Raw genomic sequence first — 17,015 nt, forward strand, 5'->3', positions numbered from 1 at the left:
GACCAACAGTAAAAATTCTGATAAACAAATTATGGCATATCCATATAATGGAATATTTTTAGGTCATTATGACTAGATAGATAGACATTTATTTTAAAATATCTATGAGATAATTTATAAAATAATAAATGTAGTATAAATATCTTTAATATATATATTTATATAGTGTATTAATATATATTTGTCCATACTTATATAATTTATATATATGTATATTAGGTATAAAAATGCATACACGGGAAGAAAAATCTGTATGCATGCATCATTTTCCAAATATCATTGGCTTTTATCTCCTAGTGCTAAAATTACACCTGTTTCTTCTTTATCTCTTTATTTTCTGAAGTCATCTACAATGAGCATAACTTGCATTTGTGATAAAATATATTTCTGTACTGAACATATTAATAACAATAACTTGGTAATTCAGAGTAACCGCAGAATTATAGATTCCATAAAGTAGGGAACAAAATCGTTCTTCTGCCCTGAGTGCCCACCATGGATGAATAAATGAATAAAGAGTTATTTGCTGATTGTTTACAATGTCCTTAGCACTATGCTTGGTTGCGAACAAGAAACAATACCTTTTATGTCCTCAGAGGTGACTCAAGTAGAATTACCGTAATTCTTGATTGATATTTGTTGCTGTTGTTCAGTCTCCCAGTCATGTCCAATTCTGCAACACCGTGGGCCACAGCACGGCCAGGGTGCTCTGTCCTTAACTGTCTCCTGGAGCTTGCTCAAACCTATGTGCATTTAGTCTGTGATGCCATCCAATCATCTTGTCTCCTAGCATCCTCTTCTCCTCCTACCTGCAATCTTTCCCAGCATCAGGGTCTTTTCAAATGAGTCAGTTTTTCACATCAAGTGGTCAAAGTATTGGAGTTTCAGCTTCAGCATCAGTCCTTCCAATGTATATTCAGGACTGATTTCCTTTAGGATTGACTCATTGGATCTCCTTGCAGTCCAAGGGACTCTCAAGAGTCTTCTACAACACCACAGCTCAAAAGCATCAATTCTTCAGCACTCAGCTTTCTTTGTAGTCCAATTCTCACATCCATACATGACTACTAGAAAAATCATAGGTCTGACTATATGGACCTTTGTTGGCAAAGTAACGTCTCTGCTTTTTAATATGCCACCTAGGTTTGTCACAGCTTTTCTTCCAAGAAACAAGCATCTTTTAATTTCATGGCTGTAGTCACCATCTGAAGCAATTTTAGAACCCAAGAAAATAAAGTCTTTCACTGTTTCCACAGTTTCCCCATCTATTTGCCATGAAATGATGGGACTGGATCTTCGTTTTTTGAATGTTGAGTTTTAAGCCAGTTTTCTTCACTCTCCTCTTTTAGCTTCATCAAAGGCTGTTTAGTTCCTCTTTATTCCTACCATAAGGGTGGTGTTATCTCCATATCTGGGGTTACTGACATTTCTCCTGGCAATCTTGATTCCAACTTCTGTTTCATCTAGCCCAGCAATTTGGATGATGTACTCTGCCTATCAGTTCAATAAACAGGGTGATAACACACAGCCTTGATGTACTCCTTTCTCAATTTCAAACCAGTCTGTTGTTCCACGTCCAGTTCTAACTGTTGCTTCCTGACTTGCATACAGATTTCTTAGGAGGTAGGTCAGGTGGTCTGGTATTCCCATCTCTTTAAGAATTTTCCATAGTATGTTGTGATCCACACAGTCAAAGGCTTTGGCATAGTCAATGAAGCAGGTGTTTTTCTAGCATTCTCTTGCTTTTTCTAGATCCAATAGATGCTGGCAATTTGATCTCTAGTTCCTCTGCCTTTTCTAAATCCAGCTTGAACATCAGGAAGTTCACGGTTCACATACTGTTGATGCCTCTCTGGGGAATTTTGAGCATTACTTTACTAGCATGTGAGATGAATGCAATTGTGCGGTAGTTTGAACATTCTTTGGCATTGCCTTTCTTTGGGATTGGAATGAAACTGACCTTTTCCAGTCCTGTGGCCACTGCTGAGTTTTCCAAATTTTCTGACATATTGAGTCAGCACCTTAACAGCATCATCTTTTAGGATTTGAAATAGCTCAACTGGAATTCCATCACCCCCACTAGTTTTGTTTATAGTGATGCTTCCTAAGCCCCATTTGACTTCACATTCCAAGATGTCTGGCTCTGGTCCAGTGATCACACCATCGTGGTTATCTGGGTCATTTAAGATCTCTTTTGTGTAGTTCTGTGTATTCTTTCAACTTCTTTTTAATATCTTCTGCTTGTTAGGTCCATATCATTTCTGTCCTTTATTGAGCCCATCTTCCCTTGTTATCTCTAATTTTCTTGAAGAGATCTCTCAGTTCAGTTCAGTCGCTCAGTCGTGTCCGACTCTTTGTGACCCGAAGAATCACAGCACACCAGGCCTCCCTGTCCATCACCATCTTCCCGGAGTTCACTCAGACTCGTGTCCATTGAGTCAGTGATGCCATCCAGCCATCTCATCCTCTGTCGTCCCCTTCTCCTCCTGCCCCCAATCCCTCCCAGCATCAAAGTCTTTTCCAATGAGTCAACTCTTCGCATGAGGTGGCCAAAGTACTGGAGTTTCAGCTTTAGCATCATTCCTTCCAAAGAAATCCCAGGGCTGATCTCCTTCAGAATGGACTGGTTGGATCTCCTTGCAGTCCAAGGGACTCTCAAGAGTCTTTTCCAACACAGCAGTTCAAAAGCATCAATTCTTCGGCGCTCAGCCTTCTTCACAGTCCAACTCTCACATCCATACATGACCACAGGAAAAACCATAGCCTTGACTAGACGGACCTTTGTTGGCAAAGTAATGTCTCTGCTTTTGAATATGCTATCTAGATTGGTCATAACTTTTCCTCCAAGGAGTAAGCGTCTTTTAAATTCATGGCTGCAATTGCCATCTGCAGTGATTTTGGAGCCCCCCAAAAATAAGTCTGCCACTGTTTCCACTGTTTCTCCATCTATTTCCAGTGATGGGACTGGATGCCATGATCTTAGCTTTCTGAATGTTGAGCTTTAAGCCAACTTTTTCACTCTCCACTTTCACTTTCATCAAGAGGCTTTTTAGTTCCTCTTCACTTTCTGCCATAAGGGTGGTGTCATCTGCATATCTGAGGTTATTGATATTTCTCCTGGCAATCTTGATTCCAGCTTGTGTTTCTTCCAGTCCAGCGTTTCTCATGATGTACTCTGCATATAAGTTAAATAAGCAGGGTGACAATATACAGTCTTGACGTACTCCTTTTCCTATTTGGAACCAGTCTGTTGTTCCATGTCCAGTTCTAACTGTTGCTTCCTGGTCTGCATACAAATTTCTCAAAAGGCAGGTTAGGTGGTCTGGTATGCCCATCTCTTTCAGAATTTTCCACAGTTTATTGTGATTCACACAGTCAAAGGCTTTGGCATAGTCAACAAAGCAGAAATAGATGTTTTTCTGGGACTCTCTTGCTTTTTCCATGATCCAGCGGATGTTGGCAATTTGATCTCTGGTTCCTTTGCCTTTTTGAAAACCAGCTTGAACATCTGGAAGTTCACGGTTCGTGTATTGCTGAAGCCTGGCTTGGAGAATTTTGAGCATTACTTTACTAGCGTGTGAGATGAGTGCAATTGTGTGGTAGTTTGAGCATTCTTTGGCATTGCCTTTCTTTGGAATTGGAATGAAAACAGAGCTTTTCCTGTCCTGTGGCCACTGCTGAGTTTTCCAAATGTGCTGGTATATTGAGTGCAGCACTTTCACAGCATCATCTTTCAGGATTTGAAATAGCTCTACCGGAATTCCATCACCTCCACTAACTTTGTTCATAGTGATGCTTTCTAAGGCCCACTTGACTTCACATTCCAGGATGTCTGGCTCTAGATGAGTGATCACACCATCGTGATTATCCGGGTTGTAAAGATCCTTTTGTACAGTTATTCTGTGTATTCTTGCCATCTCTTCTTAATATCTTCTGCTTCTGTTAGGTCCATACCATTTCTGTCCTTTATCGAGCCCATCTTTGCATGAAATATTCCCTTGGTATCTCTAATTTTCTTGAAGAGATCTCTAGTCTTTCCCATTCTGTTCTTTTCCTCTATTTCTTTGCATTGATTGCTGAGGAAGGCTTTCTTATCTCTCCTTGCTATTCTTTGGAACTCTGCATTCAGATGCTTTTATCTTTCCTTTTCTCCTTGGCTTTTCGCTTCTCTTCTTTTCACAGCTATTTGTAAGGCTTCCCCAGACAGCCATTTTGCTTTTTTGCATTTCTTTTCCGTGGGGATTGTCTTGATCCCTGTCTCCTGTACCATGTCATGAACCTCTCATTCCATAGTTCATCAAGCACTCTATCTATCAGATCTAGGCCCTTAAATCTATTTCTCACTTCCACTGTATAATCATAAGGGATTTGATTTAGGTCATACCTGAATGGTCTAGCGGTTTTCCCTGCTTTCTTCAATTTGAGTCTGAATTTGGTAATAAGGAGTTCATGGTCTGAGCCACAGTCAGCTCCTGGTCTTGTTTTTGTTGACTGTATAGAGCTTCTCCAAATTTTGCTGCAGAGAATATAATCAATCTGATTTCGGTGTTGACTATCTGGTGATGTCCATGTGTAGAGTCTTCTCTTGCGTTGTCGGAAGAGGGTGTTTGCTATGACTAGTGCCTTCTCTTGGCAAAACTCTATTAGTCTTTGCCCTGCTTCGTACCGTATTCCAAGGCCAAATTTGCCTGTTACTCCAGGTGTTTCTTGACTTCCTACTTTTGCATTCCAGTCCCCTATGATGAAAAGGACATCTTTTTTGGGTCATATAGGTCTTCATAGAACTGTTCAACTTCATCTTCTTCAGCATTAGTGGTTGGGGCATCGACTTGGATTAATGTGATATTGAATGGCTTGCCTTGGAAATAAAGAGAGATCATTCTGTTGTTTTTGAGATTGCACCCAAGTACTGTATTTTGGACTCTTTTGTTGACTTTGAGGGCTACTCCAATTCTTCAAAGGGATTCTTGCCCACAGTAGTAGATATAATGGTCATCTGATTGATATGCTTTATCCCTTTTTAACAAACTAAGAGAGGAAAAAAAAAAGCATGCCTAGTAGACAAAACAGAGACAGAGTTTTACATATCTTCCAATAAGGAGGATAATTATTCCCTGGTGGCTCAGACAGTAAAGAATGCGTCTGCAATGTTGGAGACCTGGGTTCGATCCCCGGGTTGGCAAGATCCCCTGGAGGAGGGCATGGCAACCCACTCCAGTATGCTTGCCTGGAGAATCTCCAGACAGAGGAGCCTGGTGGGTTATAGACCATGTGGTCGCAAAGAATCTGACACAACCGAGTGGCTAAGCACAGCACAGCACATGTATATGTATGGCTGAGTTCCTTTGCTGTCCATCTGAGACTACTACAGCATTGTTAACTGGGTATCCTTCAGTGTAAAATAAAAAGTTTTTTAAAAAAAGATAATAAAAATTCAGACTACCTAAAATTAAGACTGATTTTCACAATCAGAAGAGGCAGGAGCTTCTTTATAATTCATCTTGAAAAATAAAAGCAAAAATAATAGGAAACCTTTTTTCCTTCTAATATTTAACAACATTTATATTGACAATTCACAGAACCACAAAATTCAATGTTCACTATTTCTAAGATAATTTTTCTAATTCAATTTCATAAACACATGAAGCAATATCTTTTACCTTTTGAAAGAGTTCTGTCAAACTAATATAAAAAGAATCATATTTATGAACATGTTAAAGAGCTTTAGAAGTTTTGCCAAGTGCATTTCTTCATCCTTTGATAGTGCAATGACATTTAAAGTCAATGCCTGGAGTTCCCTCTAAAACACCAATCAAATCCTCATGCTTTCAAACTTTTTTTATTCAGTTGTCAACAGGAATAACAGATGGTTTTGTTCACGATTTGGACAGTTTTCCAATGCTTTTACCAACCTCATGAAATCTTAGCTGATATGCAAAATTTGCAGTTTCACTTTGTGACAGACATCAGATAATCCAAGTGAGATCAAGTCTCAACAGTCAAGGATATGTTCTCATATTTGAGTTTGCTTCCTTGTGAGCCAAGGGACTAAGATAATGGATGATCATTTAATAAGCTCCATAATTCTTAATAAAGATTTAAATATAACCTTAAGATTACAAATTTTACTGTTTTTTGCTTTCAAGGATGTAAAAGTGAATTGAGAGGGAGGGAGGCAAGTATCACTGAATATTGAGAAGAAAGTGCATCTCTCATCGTGCTTCACAAAGCAATTCATCCATCACTGGGAAGTTAAGGGTTTCCTTGGTTGCTCAGTGGTAAAGAAACTGCCTGCGAATAACAGGAGACATGGGTTCGGTCCTTGGCCCGGGAAGATCCGAATGCCATGGAGCAACTAAGCCCAAGCACCAGAGCTACTGAACCTGTGCTCTAAGCTGGTGAACCACAACCACTGAGCCCGTGGGCCACAACTGCTGCAGCCTGCACACCCTAGAGCCCACGTGCCCCAAGAGAAGCCGCTGCCGCAAGAAGCCGGTGCACTGCGACTCGAGAGCAGCCCCTGCTCACCCCTGCTCGCCACAACTAGAGAGAAGTCTGCACAGTGACAAAGACCCAGCAAGGCCAAAAGTAAACACATAAATACTTCTTAAACTTTGCTGGAAAAATAAAAAAAAGTTAAAGTCAGAGGCTTCTTTGTTATCTTGAGTCCAAAACTGCCTATACATAATTTCTTCCCATTAGGTCTCACTATGAACATGCAACCCTACATTTGTTCCTGACTCCTTCTAATATTTGAAAATAGCATTTTCTCTCATTAATCACCTTTTCCTCAAGAAGTGTCAACTGTTCCCTATTTGGGGGTGATTTTCAGAACTCTCTGGCCCCGCCTGTTTTCTTTTGGATCTTCTCTAGTTGATTGATAAATGCCCCCCTTAAATTTTGGTGCCTAACATGGAACGTAGTGTTCCTAGAGGGAGCTGCAAATGAGGGATTCTGATGGATGACACCAGGGACACTCCGCTTTTGTGGAAATTGTACTTGGATTCTTAGAGGGCACTTTGCAAGCCTGGTTTGTGTTACAGTTCTGATTCCTTCAGCAAATACCTACTCAGAACCTACCAGTGAACAAAATAAAATCCACACCCATGTGGAATTAGGCTGATGGATTCAACTAGTAGCGGGAGTTCCCAGGTCTTTCTGATCTCCTGTATGCTAGAAAATGTCACAAAGTTGTAATTCACTGAATTTCATACAGAAATAGTATAGTTTGTTTAAACCCGACTAATGATCTGGTCCCCCTTATAGGTTTCCAACTAACTTAGTGGCAAAGGGAAGGACAGCTTAATTTTAGTCCAAACTGATATGCTTGGTCTGATCCAAATATTTAGCAGTTTCTTTAGGTAAATCCTCAGTCTCTTTGGATAGAGTTCTCTGTCTTTGACAATTCTGAATTTCCCTCTAAAATGGTTACTTTTAATATGATTTTCCCTCTGAAAATATGAGATATTATAGGAGCAATACTAATTCAAAATGCTAATTCAACATACTAATATTTAGCACCCAGTATCAATTAGAAGAGTCTCTGGCCATAAACAACCAGCATGATTAGACTGGTATGTATCAGGTGAATATCTGTTAGGAGTAGGAATAGAGCTTATATGACCTCATAAGAGGAGAGGGGTGTCCTCAGATGAACTCACTCTCCTCTAGAGACCCCCATCTCCATCTCCACAGCAGAGTGACTGCTCTAAATTGGTCTTGTCTGGGTGTATCAGGTTTCTGGCTTCTACCACTGGAGCACATGATCCTGGTCATTTACCTTCAGTCTTTGACCTGAGGCAACCGAGCCCTGGGCTTCCCTGGGGGCTCAGAGGGTAAAGGGTCTGCCTGCAATGCGGGAGACTCAGGTTCAATGCCTTGGTCAGGAAGATCCCCTGGAGAAGGCAATGACAACCCACTCTGGTACTCTTGCCTGGAAAATCCCATGGACGGAGGAGCCTTGTAGGCTACAGTCCACGGGGTCGCAAAGAGTCGGACACGAACGACTTCACTTTTACTTTCACTTTCAACCCAGCCCTGGGGCCTACGGGCTCTACAGTAGAGTTAATGGCAACTCCAAGAGGACTTACACCAAGGGGCGTCTTCCAGGTGCTGCTGCCAGCACCCCCCATCCCAGGGGCGAGCCACTACTGACCCACGCCTCCACAGGAGACCCTCCAACACTACAAGGGAGGTCTGGTTCTTCTGTGAGGTCACTGCTCCTTTTCTCTAAAATCTTGCATGCAAGATTTTATTTGTGCTCTCCAAGAGTGGAGTCTTTGTTTCCACCGGTCCTGTAATTAAATCCCACTGGCCTTCAAGGTCAGATTCCCTGGGGATTCCCAGGCCCTTTGCCAGATCCCTAGGCTGGGAAGCCTGACATAGGGTGTAGAACTGTCACAACAGTGGAGAACTTCTTTATGGGTCAGTTTGTGGGTCACCCACCCAGTGGGTGAGGGGATTTGATTTGATTGTGATTGTGCCCCTCCTATGCAGACTGCATCTTGTAGCATGCAGCTTTTTCTTTGTCTTTGTATATGAGGTCTCTTTTTTTGTGGGTTCCAGCATCCTCTGGTCTATGTTTGAGATTTTGAGATTTTGGAAGACATGAGCACACATCCTTCTACTCTGCCATCTTCCATTTGCCTCCAACCTTGACGTCTTCAAACAGCACAACCTCTGGCCACGTCCGTCCAATGTATGCTTGAAACTTTGTGTCCTCTCTGCAAGCACACTGCCGCCTCTCGCATTTCACACAGAGATCAAGAAGAACTGGCAGCTTTCTATGGCCACCTTTTTGGGGCCAGAATGGACATGGACCTAAGTCCATGAAAGCTGGGCTTCTCCAAGGGGTCTATGCTCTCCCTGAGGCTGGGCCACTGAACTCAGTGTCCTCAGATCTCTTCAGGCAGATCTTTCCAAGCCTCCTCCCCTCTCCGTGGCTCCACTAACATTCAACCCTGAAAGAAGTATGTGAATAGGGATGAGAAGGTGGCACCTAACCCCCTAGTCCACCTACATCTCCTCTCCAAATCCCTCAAGACTTCTAGCCTTCCTGACTAAAAGGGTCCAGTTTGGGACTTCTTACTTCCTCTTTATTTCCCTAGGTCAGCAAGCTTGCTGACTCCCCTCCTTAGGTGGAAGAGTTGTCATCTTTGCCTTGTGGAAGAAATTTTGGATCCTGAATCCTTTGAATATGGTCCTTGATAGACTAAAGAAGGAGATACAGTGACTGGGGCGGGGTGGGGGGGAGCCTTCATTTTCTTAAAGCCTGATTTTCATAACCATTGCTTTTCTAAAAATCAGGATTGAGATTTAGACCTGACCAAAGGCCAATATGTCCTAGGTATTCTCACACTTTCTTTCCTTGGGTTGACAGACGTTAAGACTTGGCCCTGAAGGTTACAAAGTATACCACTTAAGAATGAAAATTAAAAGCATTGATTTAATATTTGGAAGCAAATATATAATTCTGACCTAAAGAAAGGACTATACTTTCTCCCACAGAAACTATTTTGGTCCCATCTTGTAGCTATAAAAATAAATAAATGTAAACTCTGCAGAAAATTTTCATGAAGAAGTGTACAAAATTTCGAAAGTCATCTGGAATATTGTGCTAAAAAAATCAATTATTGACCAATTTATCTGAGAAGCAGAGGATAAAACTAAGCAATTACTATTTGTACTCACAAAACAAATAGCAGCTTAATTAAAATGCCCATCAAGGTCATTAATGTGACCAAAGCTAATAAAACACATTTCTGAAATTTCCACATCATCCAGACCACTGCTTCAAACCACCATCTTTCTAGGCCTCAGGAGGCCAAATTACACAGACACCATATTTCACCCTGTCTATTCAGGCCTGTCAGAAATGCCTTTATCCTCAGCTCTTAAAAATAAAAACTCTCCATCCCATAGGAAGAGTTTTCCATTAGTGTTTCACAACATGCTCAGGACAGTGTCCTCTGTTCTTGGAGCAAAATGAAGAACCTTCTAACAAGGTGATGACATCATGGCAAGTGACTTGGAAGATGCTCTTGTACTCTCCGGGGACCTAGGGAGAGACAGCAGGCACAGAAGCCCAGCTACTTGTTTCCCACATGTCTGTGTACAGCACAGCCTGACCACTTGAAGTACCTTCTCTGAAACGCAAATAGCTCCTTGGTCCCCAAAGGCATTAAAACATGAATTTGATGCTACCAAGCCAGTGAAAAGCAACCATAGAAAGGAAATCAGAGGCTGAGACTTCTAAAATACACCTACAGAAGCCAAAGTTTCTGTGAAAATAGAACCTCTTGGGTCTCCCTGACTTTTCTAGGCAGATAAGTTAGGATGTCCTTGCCGTCAGCTCACAAAAACTGTTGATAACGTGGTTTGACATGCTTTTCTTCTTAGCTGCTGCCCTTAAGACTACCATGTAGTATCTTACTATTTACGTGTCATCTCGTTTTGTTTGCACCATTTTCTCTGGTGGCTTGGATGGTAAAGACCCCACCTGCAATGCAGGAGACCCAGGTTCGATCCCTGGATCAGGAAGATCCCCTGGAGAAGGAAATGGCTACCCACGCCAGTACTCTTGTCTGGAGAATCCCATGGACAGAGGAGCCTGATAGGCTATACGGCCCATGAGGTTACAAAGTGTTTTGTTTGCTATTGTGTCATATACGTTAGTGTTAATGTCTCGTATAAAGATCCCTTTGGCTACAGGTAATGCCAACAACTGAAACTGACAGATTAAAAACCAGATGGACTGGTTTGCAGAATGGACAATTCCAGCTGGAGCACGGGTTTCAGGAGAGCTCTGATCCAGGGATTCATAAACTCAACAGGGCACGTTTTGACACCGTTGGTAGTGTGATTATACTTAGCATTAGTATTTCTTACTTAAAGATTAGGAAAACCAAGAACTCAAGGACTATGAGTGAATCATACAAGGCCAAATGACAAGTAAGTGACAGACCCAAGATTCAAACCTGTATCTTGAGACTACAAACCAAATGTTGCTGTTGGATCAAAGGCTTTTTATACTGTTTTGTTTATGCTGATAAAAGGCATTGTATTATGATCATCAAATAACCTATCAGAAAAAAACCCTTAATTTATCCCTTCATTCAAATAAATATTTATTAGGAACTTACTATGGGCCAGACTGGAGAAGGGAATGGCACCCCACTCCAGTATTCTTGCCTGGAGAATTCCATGGACAGAGGAGCCTGGCAGGCTACAGTCCATGGGATCGCATTGAGTAACATATGACTCAGCAACTAACACACACACACACACACAGAGGCCAGGAACTATATTAGTCATCTTGTGCTGCTAACAAATAGGCCAAAAATGCATTACCTTAAGGCAATAATGATCACATATTATCTCTCATGGTTTCTGTGGGTCAGGAATTCAGATAAGACACTACAGGGGAGGGAAAGGTTGTCTCTGCTACATGATATTTGAGGCCTCTGCCGAAAGACTCAAAGGCTAAATGTTAAAAGGCTTCCTTTTAAAATGGTTCGGTCACTTGGCTCACAAGCTGGTGCTGGCAACTTGGTTTCTGGGCTGCTTGAACATCCTCATGACATGGCAGCTGGCTTTCCCCAGAATGAAAAACCCATGAGAAAAAGTTGGAAGCTGCAATGCCTTTCATTACCTGACTTAGGAACTCATTTACCACTACTTCCACCCTATTCTTGGCCACAGTGAGCGTCCCCGATTCAATGTGAAATGAGGGTAAAAGAAGGCACAGGGAACTTACATGGTGGGCTAGTGGTTAGAATTCCAGCTACCACTGAGGTGGCCCAGGTTCAATCCCTGGTCAGGGAAGATCTCACAAGCTGCATGGTGCACCAGAAAAATGTTAAAAGAGAGAAAAAGAAAGACATGAATATCAGAAAAAGAGAGTCCTGGTGGTTGACCTTAGCGACTGCTGGTGTTCTTCTTGAGCACTGTAAATACATGAAGACAATCCCTACCTTCATGGAGCTTCGATACTAGTAAAGGGATCGTGGAGAGACCAGAGAATTTGAAGAACAGGCAGGAGAAAACACAGCGTGTCAGGTGGTAATACACGCCCCGTGATTGCGTTCTCAGTCGCTCAGTCGTGTCCCACTCTTTGCAGCCCCATGGACTGTAGCCTGCCAGGCTCCTCTGTCCATGGGACTTCCCAGACAAGAAACTGGAGTGGGTTGCCACTTCCTTCTCCAGAGGATCTTTCTGACCCAGGGATTGAACCTGCATTTCTCGCATTGGCAGGCGGATTCTTTACCACTGAGTCACCTGGAAAGCCCATAATAGAAATTAATAGACTAGGTAAAGTCTATGATCCCAAGCAGCCCTGTTAAGTCACCCACATACAGACCAGGAAAAAGTTATATTCCTCAGAATGAGTAAATTTAAAAAAAAAAGCATCCTCCACTTCCAGGCTAGTCCTGAGAAGGTGTTAGGGCCCTGGAAAGCACTGCGGTTTCAAATACACAATCAGAGGAGCACTCACTTCCCCTGAGCAAAAACTTGAAGGGAGAGTGAGAGCAAAGCATGCTGATATCTAGGGGAAGAGCCCTCTAGGTCACGGGAGCAGGAGGTTCTAATGCCCCAAGATAAGGAAAGGGAGGTGACTCGAAAAGGCCCTCCTCATTCAGACGCCTCTGTTGTTGTTCAGTTGCTGAATCGTGTCCGACTCTTTGTGACCTCATGGAGTACAGCCAGGCTTCCTTGTCCTTCACTACCTCCCAGATTTTGCTCAGATTCCTCTACTTATTTTCAGACTTTTTTTTTTTTCAAATTTTCTATACACTTTACTTTCTACTATAGAGGGAATAATTAACCAGTTTATGAATCTATGTCTGTAGCTTCTCCTCCTGACTTTCCATTTTGGAAAGTGGGTTTGGATGAGTGTTAGCACGCTATCAAAGTACAGACAAGTGAAACCCAAGTATAGGTCATTCAACTCATGATATATATTCTACCCTAAATGTTTGTTTTTAAACTAATTGGAAGTCATAAAATATTTCCCTATTGGAATAGAGTATAATAGTAGGGAAAGCTCATTCCTCAAAAGCCCAAATGTAACTGAACTAAAGAACTATTAATAGAAGCTCAATAAAACTTCACAGTGGAACTGATGGTTACCTATTAATTTCATTTCTTATACTTCTTGAACCCAAGTCTAGTTCTCTCTAAGTTTAGCCTAGAATAGCTTTTTTGTATTTCTGAGTGTCTGGCCTGATAGTAAGTTCTCAAAAATGGCTTACATTGATGATATTGTAGTTTTATATTTTCCATAAGTAAGCAAAAAAGTACACATTTTATTTGTGGATATTCAATACTGAAGGTAGCACTAGTGGTAAAGAATCTGCCTGCCAATGCAAGAGACACAGGAGACACAGGTTCGATCCTGGGTTGGGAAGATCCCCTAGAGGAGGAAACGGCAACCCACTCCAGGATTCTTGCCTGGAGAATCCCATGGACAGAGGAGCCTGGCAGGCTACAGTCCATGGGGTCATAGAGTCAGACACAACTGAGCAACTAAGCAAACAAGTATTCAATATTGAAGTGGAGCAAACACAAAAGCTTTTCAAACCAGACTGGGGCTTCAAGTCTCTATTCTCCAAGGTCCCTGTACCACCCCTGATGTTGGAACACGGCACTGTGTTTACAACAGACCTAGCAAACTCGTGCCATTACAGCTCGACTTCTATAATGACGCAGATCAAGTCTGTGTGCTAAGCATATTATTTCATAAGGACAATTCCCACGGTGGTAATGCTCAAAGCAAACATAGAAACATGCTCTGTACTTTGGAAAGCATTCCAGAAGCATCACAGGATTCCTGTAGCTGCTGCTCTTCACGTCAGTGTGAGCTAACAGAACATCACAACTCTCCTGAGAAAGGAAACTCTCCTGAGTAACTCCTGGTGTGTTACTGCAAAAGAGCACTGGACTGGGGAACCTAGTTGTGTTCCTAGCCCTGGTGATCACTAGCTGTGCATTTTGGATAATTCAAAATGCCTCTCAATGACTCGATTTCCTCTAAATCAAAATGAGATCTACTAGACAGTTTTTCTTTTTTTCCTCTCTCATTGAATATGGTGTCTTCTGGGTATTGGCAAAGCTTGACAGTGTTTCACAAGGGCAGAAGTCCTTGCCACATTCTCTGAATGGGGTCCCCATTGCCCTTGCCCACAGAGGGCCAGCTTCCATCTTCAATCAGTTGGGGGCGCTAGAAGAACTCATAAAATCCTTTCAGTCCTAAAATTCTGCACATCTATACTCTTGGAGGAATTACAAACTGGAAGCATGGGTTTAGCATAAATTCTGTTTCTAAAAATCCCACAAATGGCTGAAGTGATTTCTCTGTAAACAATAAGGGCCCAAATACTTCTCAAGCACATCCTCTCTTAGGACTTTATTTGTGGCTGGGCATCCCTCTGCTAACCTATACAGTGTATGACAAAGCAGAGACACTACTTAGCCAACAAAAGTCCATACAGTCAAAGCTATGGTTTTTCCAGTAGTCATGTATGGATGTGAGAGCTGGACCATAAAGAAGGCTGAGTGCCGAAGAACTGACGCTTTTGAACTGTGGTGTTGGAGAAGACTCTTGAGAGTCCTTGGACTGCAAGGAGATCCAACCAGTCCATCCTAAAGAAAATCAACCCTGAATATTCATTGGAAGGACTGATGCTGAAGCTCCAATACTTTGGCCACCTGATGCAAAGGGCTGACTCACTGGAAAAGACCCTGATGCTGGGAAAGGTTGAGGGCAGGAGGAGAAGGGGACGATAGAGGATGAGATGGCTGGATGGCATCACTGACTCAATGGACGTGGGTTTGAGCAAGCTCTGGGAGTTAGTGATGGACAGGGAAGCCTAGAGTGCTGCAGTTCATGGGGTTGCAAAGAGTCAGACACGACTGAGTGACTGAACTGAACTGATCCTCTCTTCGGAATGCTGAGGCCATTCTTTAGCCACTACTGCATACTCGGAATTGATACCAGTGAACAAACCAGCTGTCTTTCATGTGAGAATATTTAGACTGAATTTTAAGTGAATCACTCGGAGCTCTTCTAGAGCTTCTTGGTTGCTGGCCCCATACACTGTTCTCATCTGTTTGCTCTCTTAATGGGTGATGGATGACAGAACGCCGTACTGACGCAAGCAATAACCAAGCTCTGTTCCACCTGAATTTTGACAGGCTATACATTTAATGTCATCGTTGACTGTGAAATAAAAGGTTTCTTGAGACGAAACATCCCTGAGACACAGGGTGGCAATAACTCTGTGCTCCAGGTCTCCTGGCAACTGGCCTGCATTTACACGCCCTTCCAACATGGTTCAAATGCCAACCCCAGCTTGTATTTCCATCCTTCTTCCTGTTACACGCTTCATAAAATCAACTCAATGGAACCGTTTACCACAATTTTGTTTCATCAGAATGTTAACCTCACAATTGTACTCCAAGTAGCATTTGCATCCTCTTTTTACTTCTGACAAATTTACAAAGCAGGAGGCATAATTATGGAAGAAAACTGCCCTTCCCTTTCAGGTGTTAAAGACTGTTCTCAGCTGTTTTTTCTAACGTTCTAGAATGTCCTTTAAGACCTACAGCTCTTAGAAAGCCAGTAAGCTGTTTACCAATTGCAAAGATTCTTCAACTTTACTTTATGTTTGTGGGGATACTAAGGTGTGAATGCCCACAGAATGCATGAAAGCTGTTTGTGCCGGAGTGCTACTGGGCATAACACACAATCTCTGGCTTCCTACAGAGAAAATTATGCATGATGAGTTATGCAAACAAAGCTTCAGTTACAGGATAACCACAGGAAAAATAATCTACCTAAAGAAAAACGACACTCATGCTTTTTTAAAAAACTTATTTACTTGTCAAGTTGAATCACAGAATTTTTAACTAGAAAATGGTTTTGACTTAAGTATATCAAACCTACTTGTTTGAAAAAAAAAAAAGTACTGAGACCAGACAGCTTGTGTGACTTGCCCAAGATTCCATAGTTAATCAGTGGTAAAGTGGAGCCAAACCTACTTGTTTTTTTTTTTTAAGTACTGAGACCAGAGAGCTTGTGTGACTTGCCCAAGATTCCATAGTTAATCAGTGGCAAAGTGGAGCCTCAGATTTAGTGTTAAGCTTCATCCTTTAGTTTTTAAACATGATACTCCCTCCCTACGGATCTTATACATCTCCTTTCCCCGAAGGCTCTTTGTAGTGTGAGGAAAAAAAAAGCAGTCACTTCAGTGCACACGAGAAAGTTATCCTATGCTCTTTAAGGTGGACATATTTATGAAAATTTTATAAACTTGTAAAATAAGCCGTGTTCAATTATTATTTTATAAATGTGCTATTCTGTTGTGGTCACTATGTACTCTGGGGATTCAAAAGCTGACACAGAGTTTGTTCTTTGGCAAATATTTTAAGAATGCTCTTTGAGAAAGGAATCCACAAATACAGCTTCAAAGAGCAAAGCACATGTAAAAGCTGCAAGCGTTTTTCTGGAGAGAAAATTAAAGCCATGCTGCTGTTATCTTTTATTAGCTGTCTTTAACACACCAGGCCGCATGATGGCAGTGTTTCTCGGTAAATGATCTTGGAAAAACAGCTGCAGTATCCCAGGGGAAAAAAAATCTGAGCCAATGCAGATAAAATGTGATCTAGATTAAATCACAACTATAGATTAAAAATTGAGGAGGGGGGCAGTTATCCACCTAAACCATATCTTTTATGATCATATTTTCCTACAGTGAATTTCTCCATGGGTACAGGACGTTATAGAATGAATTTCAAAATGTGAGTAGCTAACAAATAAATATAAACATCTAGGCAGGAGGAGAAGGGGATGACAGAGGATGAGACGTTTGGATGGCATCACCGACTCGATGAACATGAGTTTGAGCAAGCTCCGGGAGTTGGTGACGGACAGCGAAGCCTGGCGTGCTGCGCTCCATGGGGTCGCAAAGAGTCAGACACGACTGAGCGACTGAACCGACTGAAACGCTGTTTGGAAG

Source organism: Capra hircus, chromosome 4 (assembly GCF_001704415.2).
Source record: "Capra hircus breed San Clemente chromosome 4, ASM170441v1, whole genome shotgun sequence".
NCBI classification, from domain to species: domain Eukaryota; kingdom Metazoa; phylum Chordata; class Mammalia; order Artiodactyla; family Bovidae; genus Capra; species Capra hircus.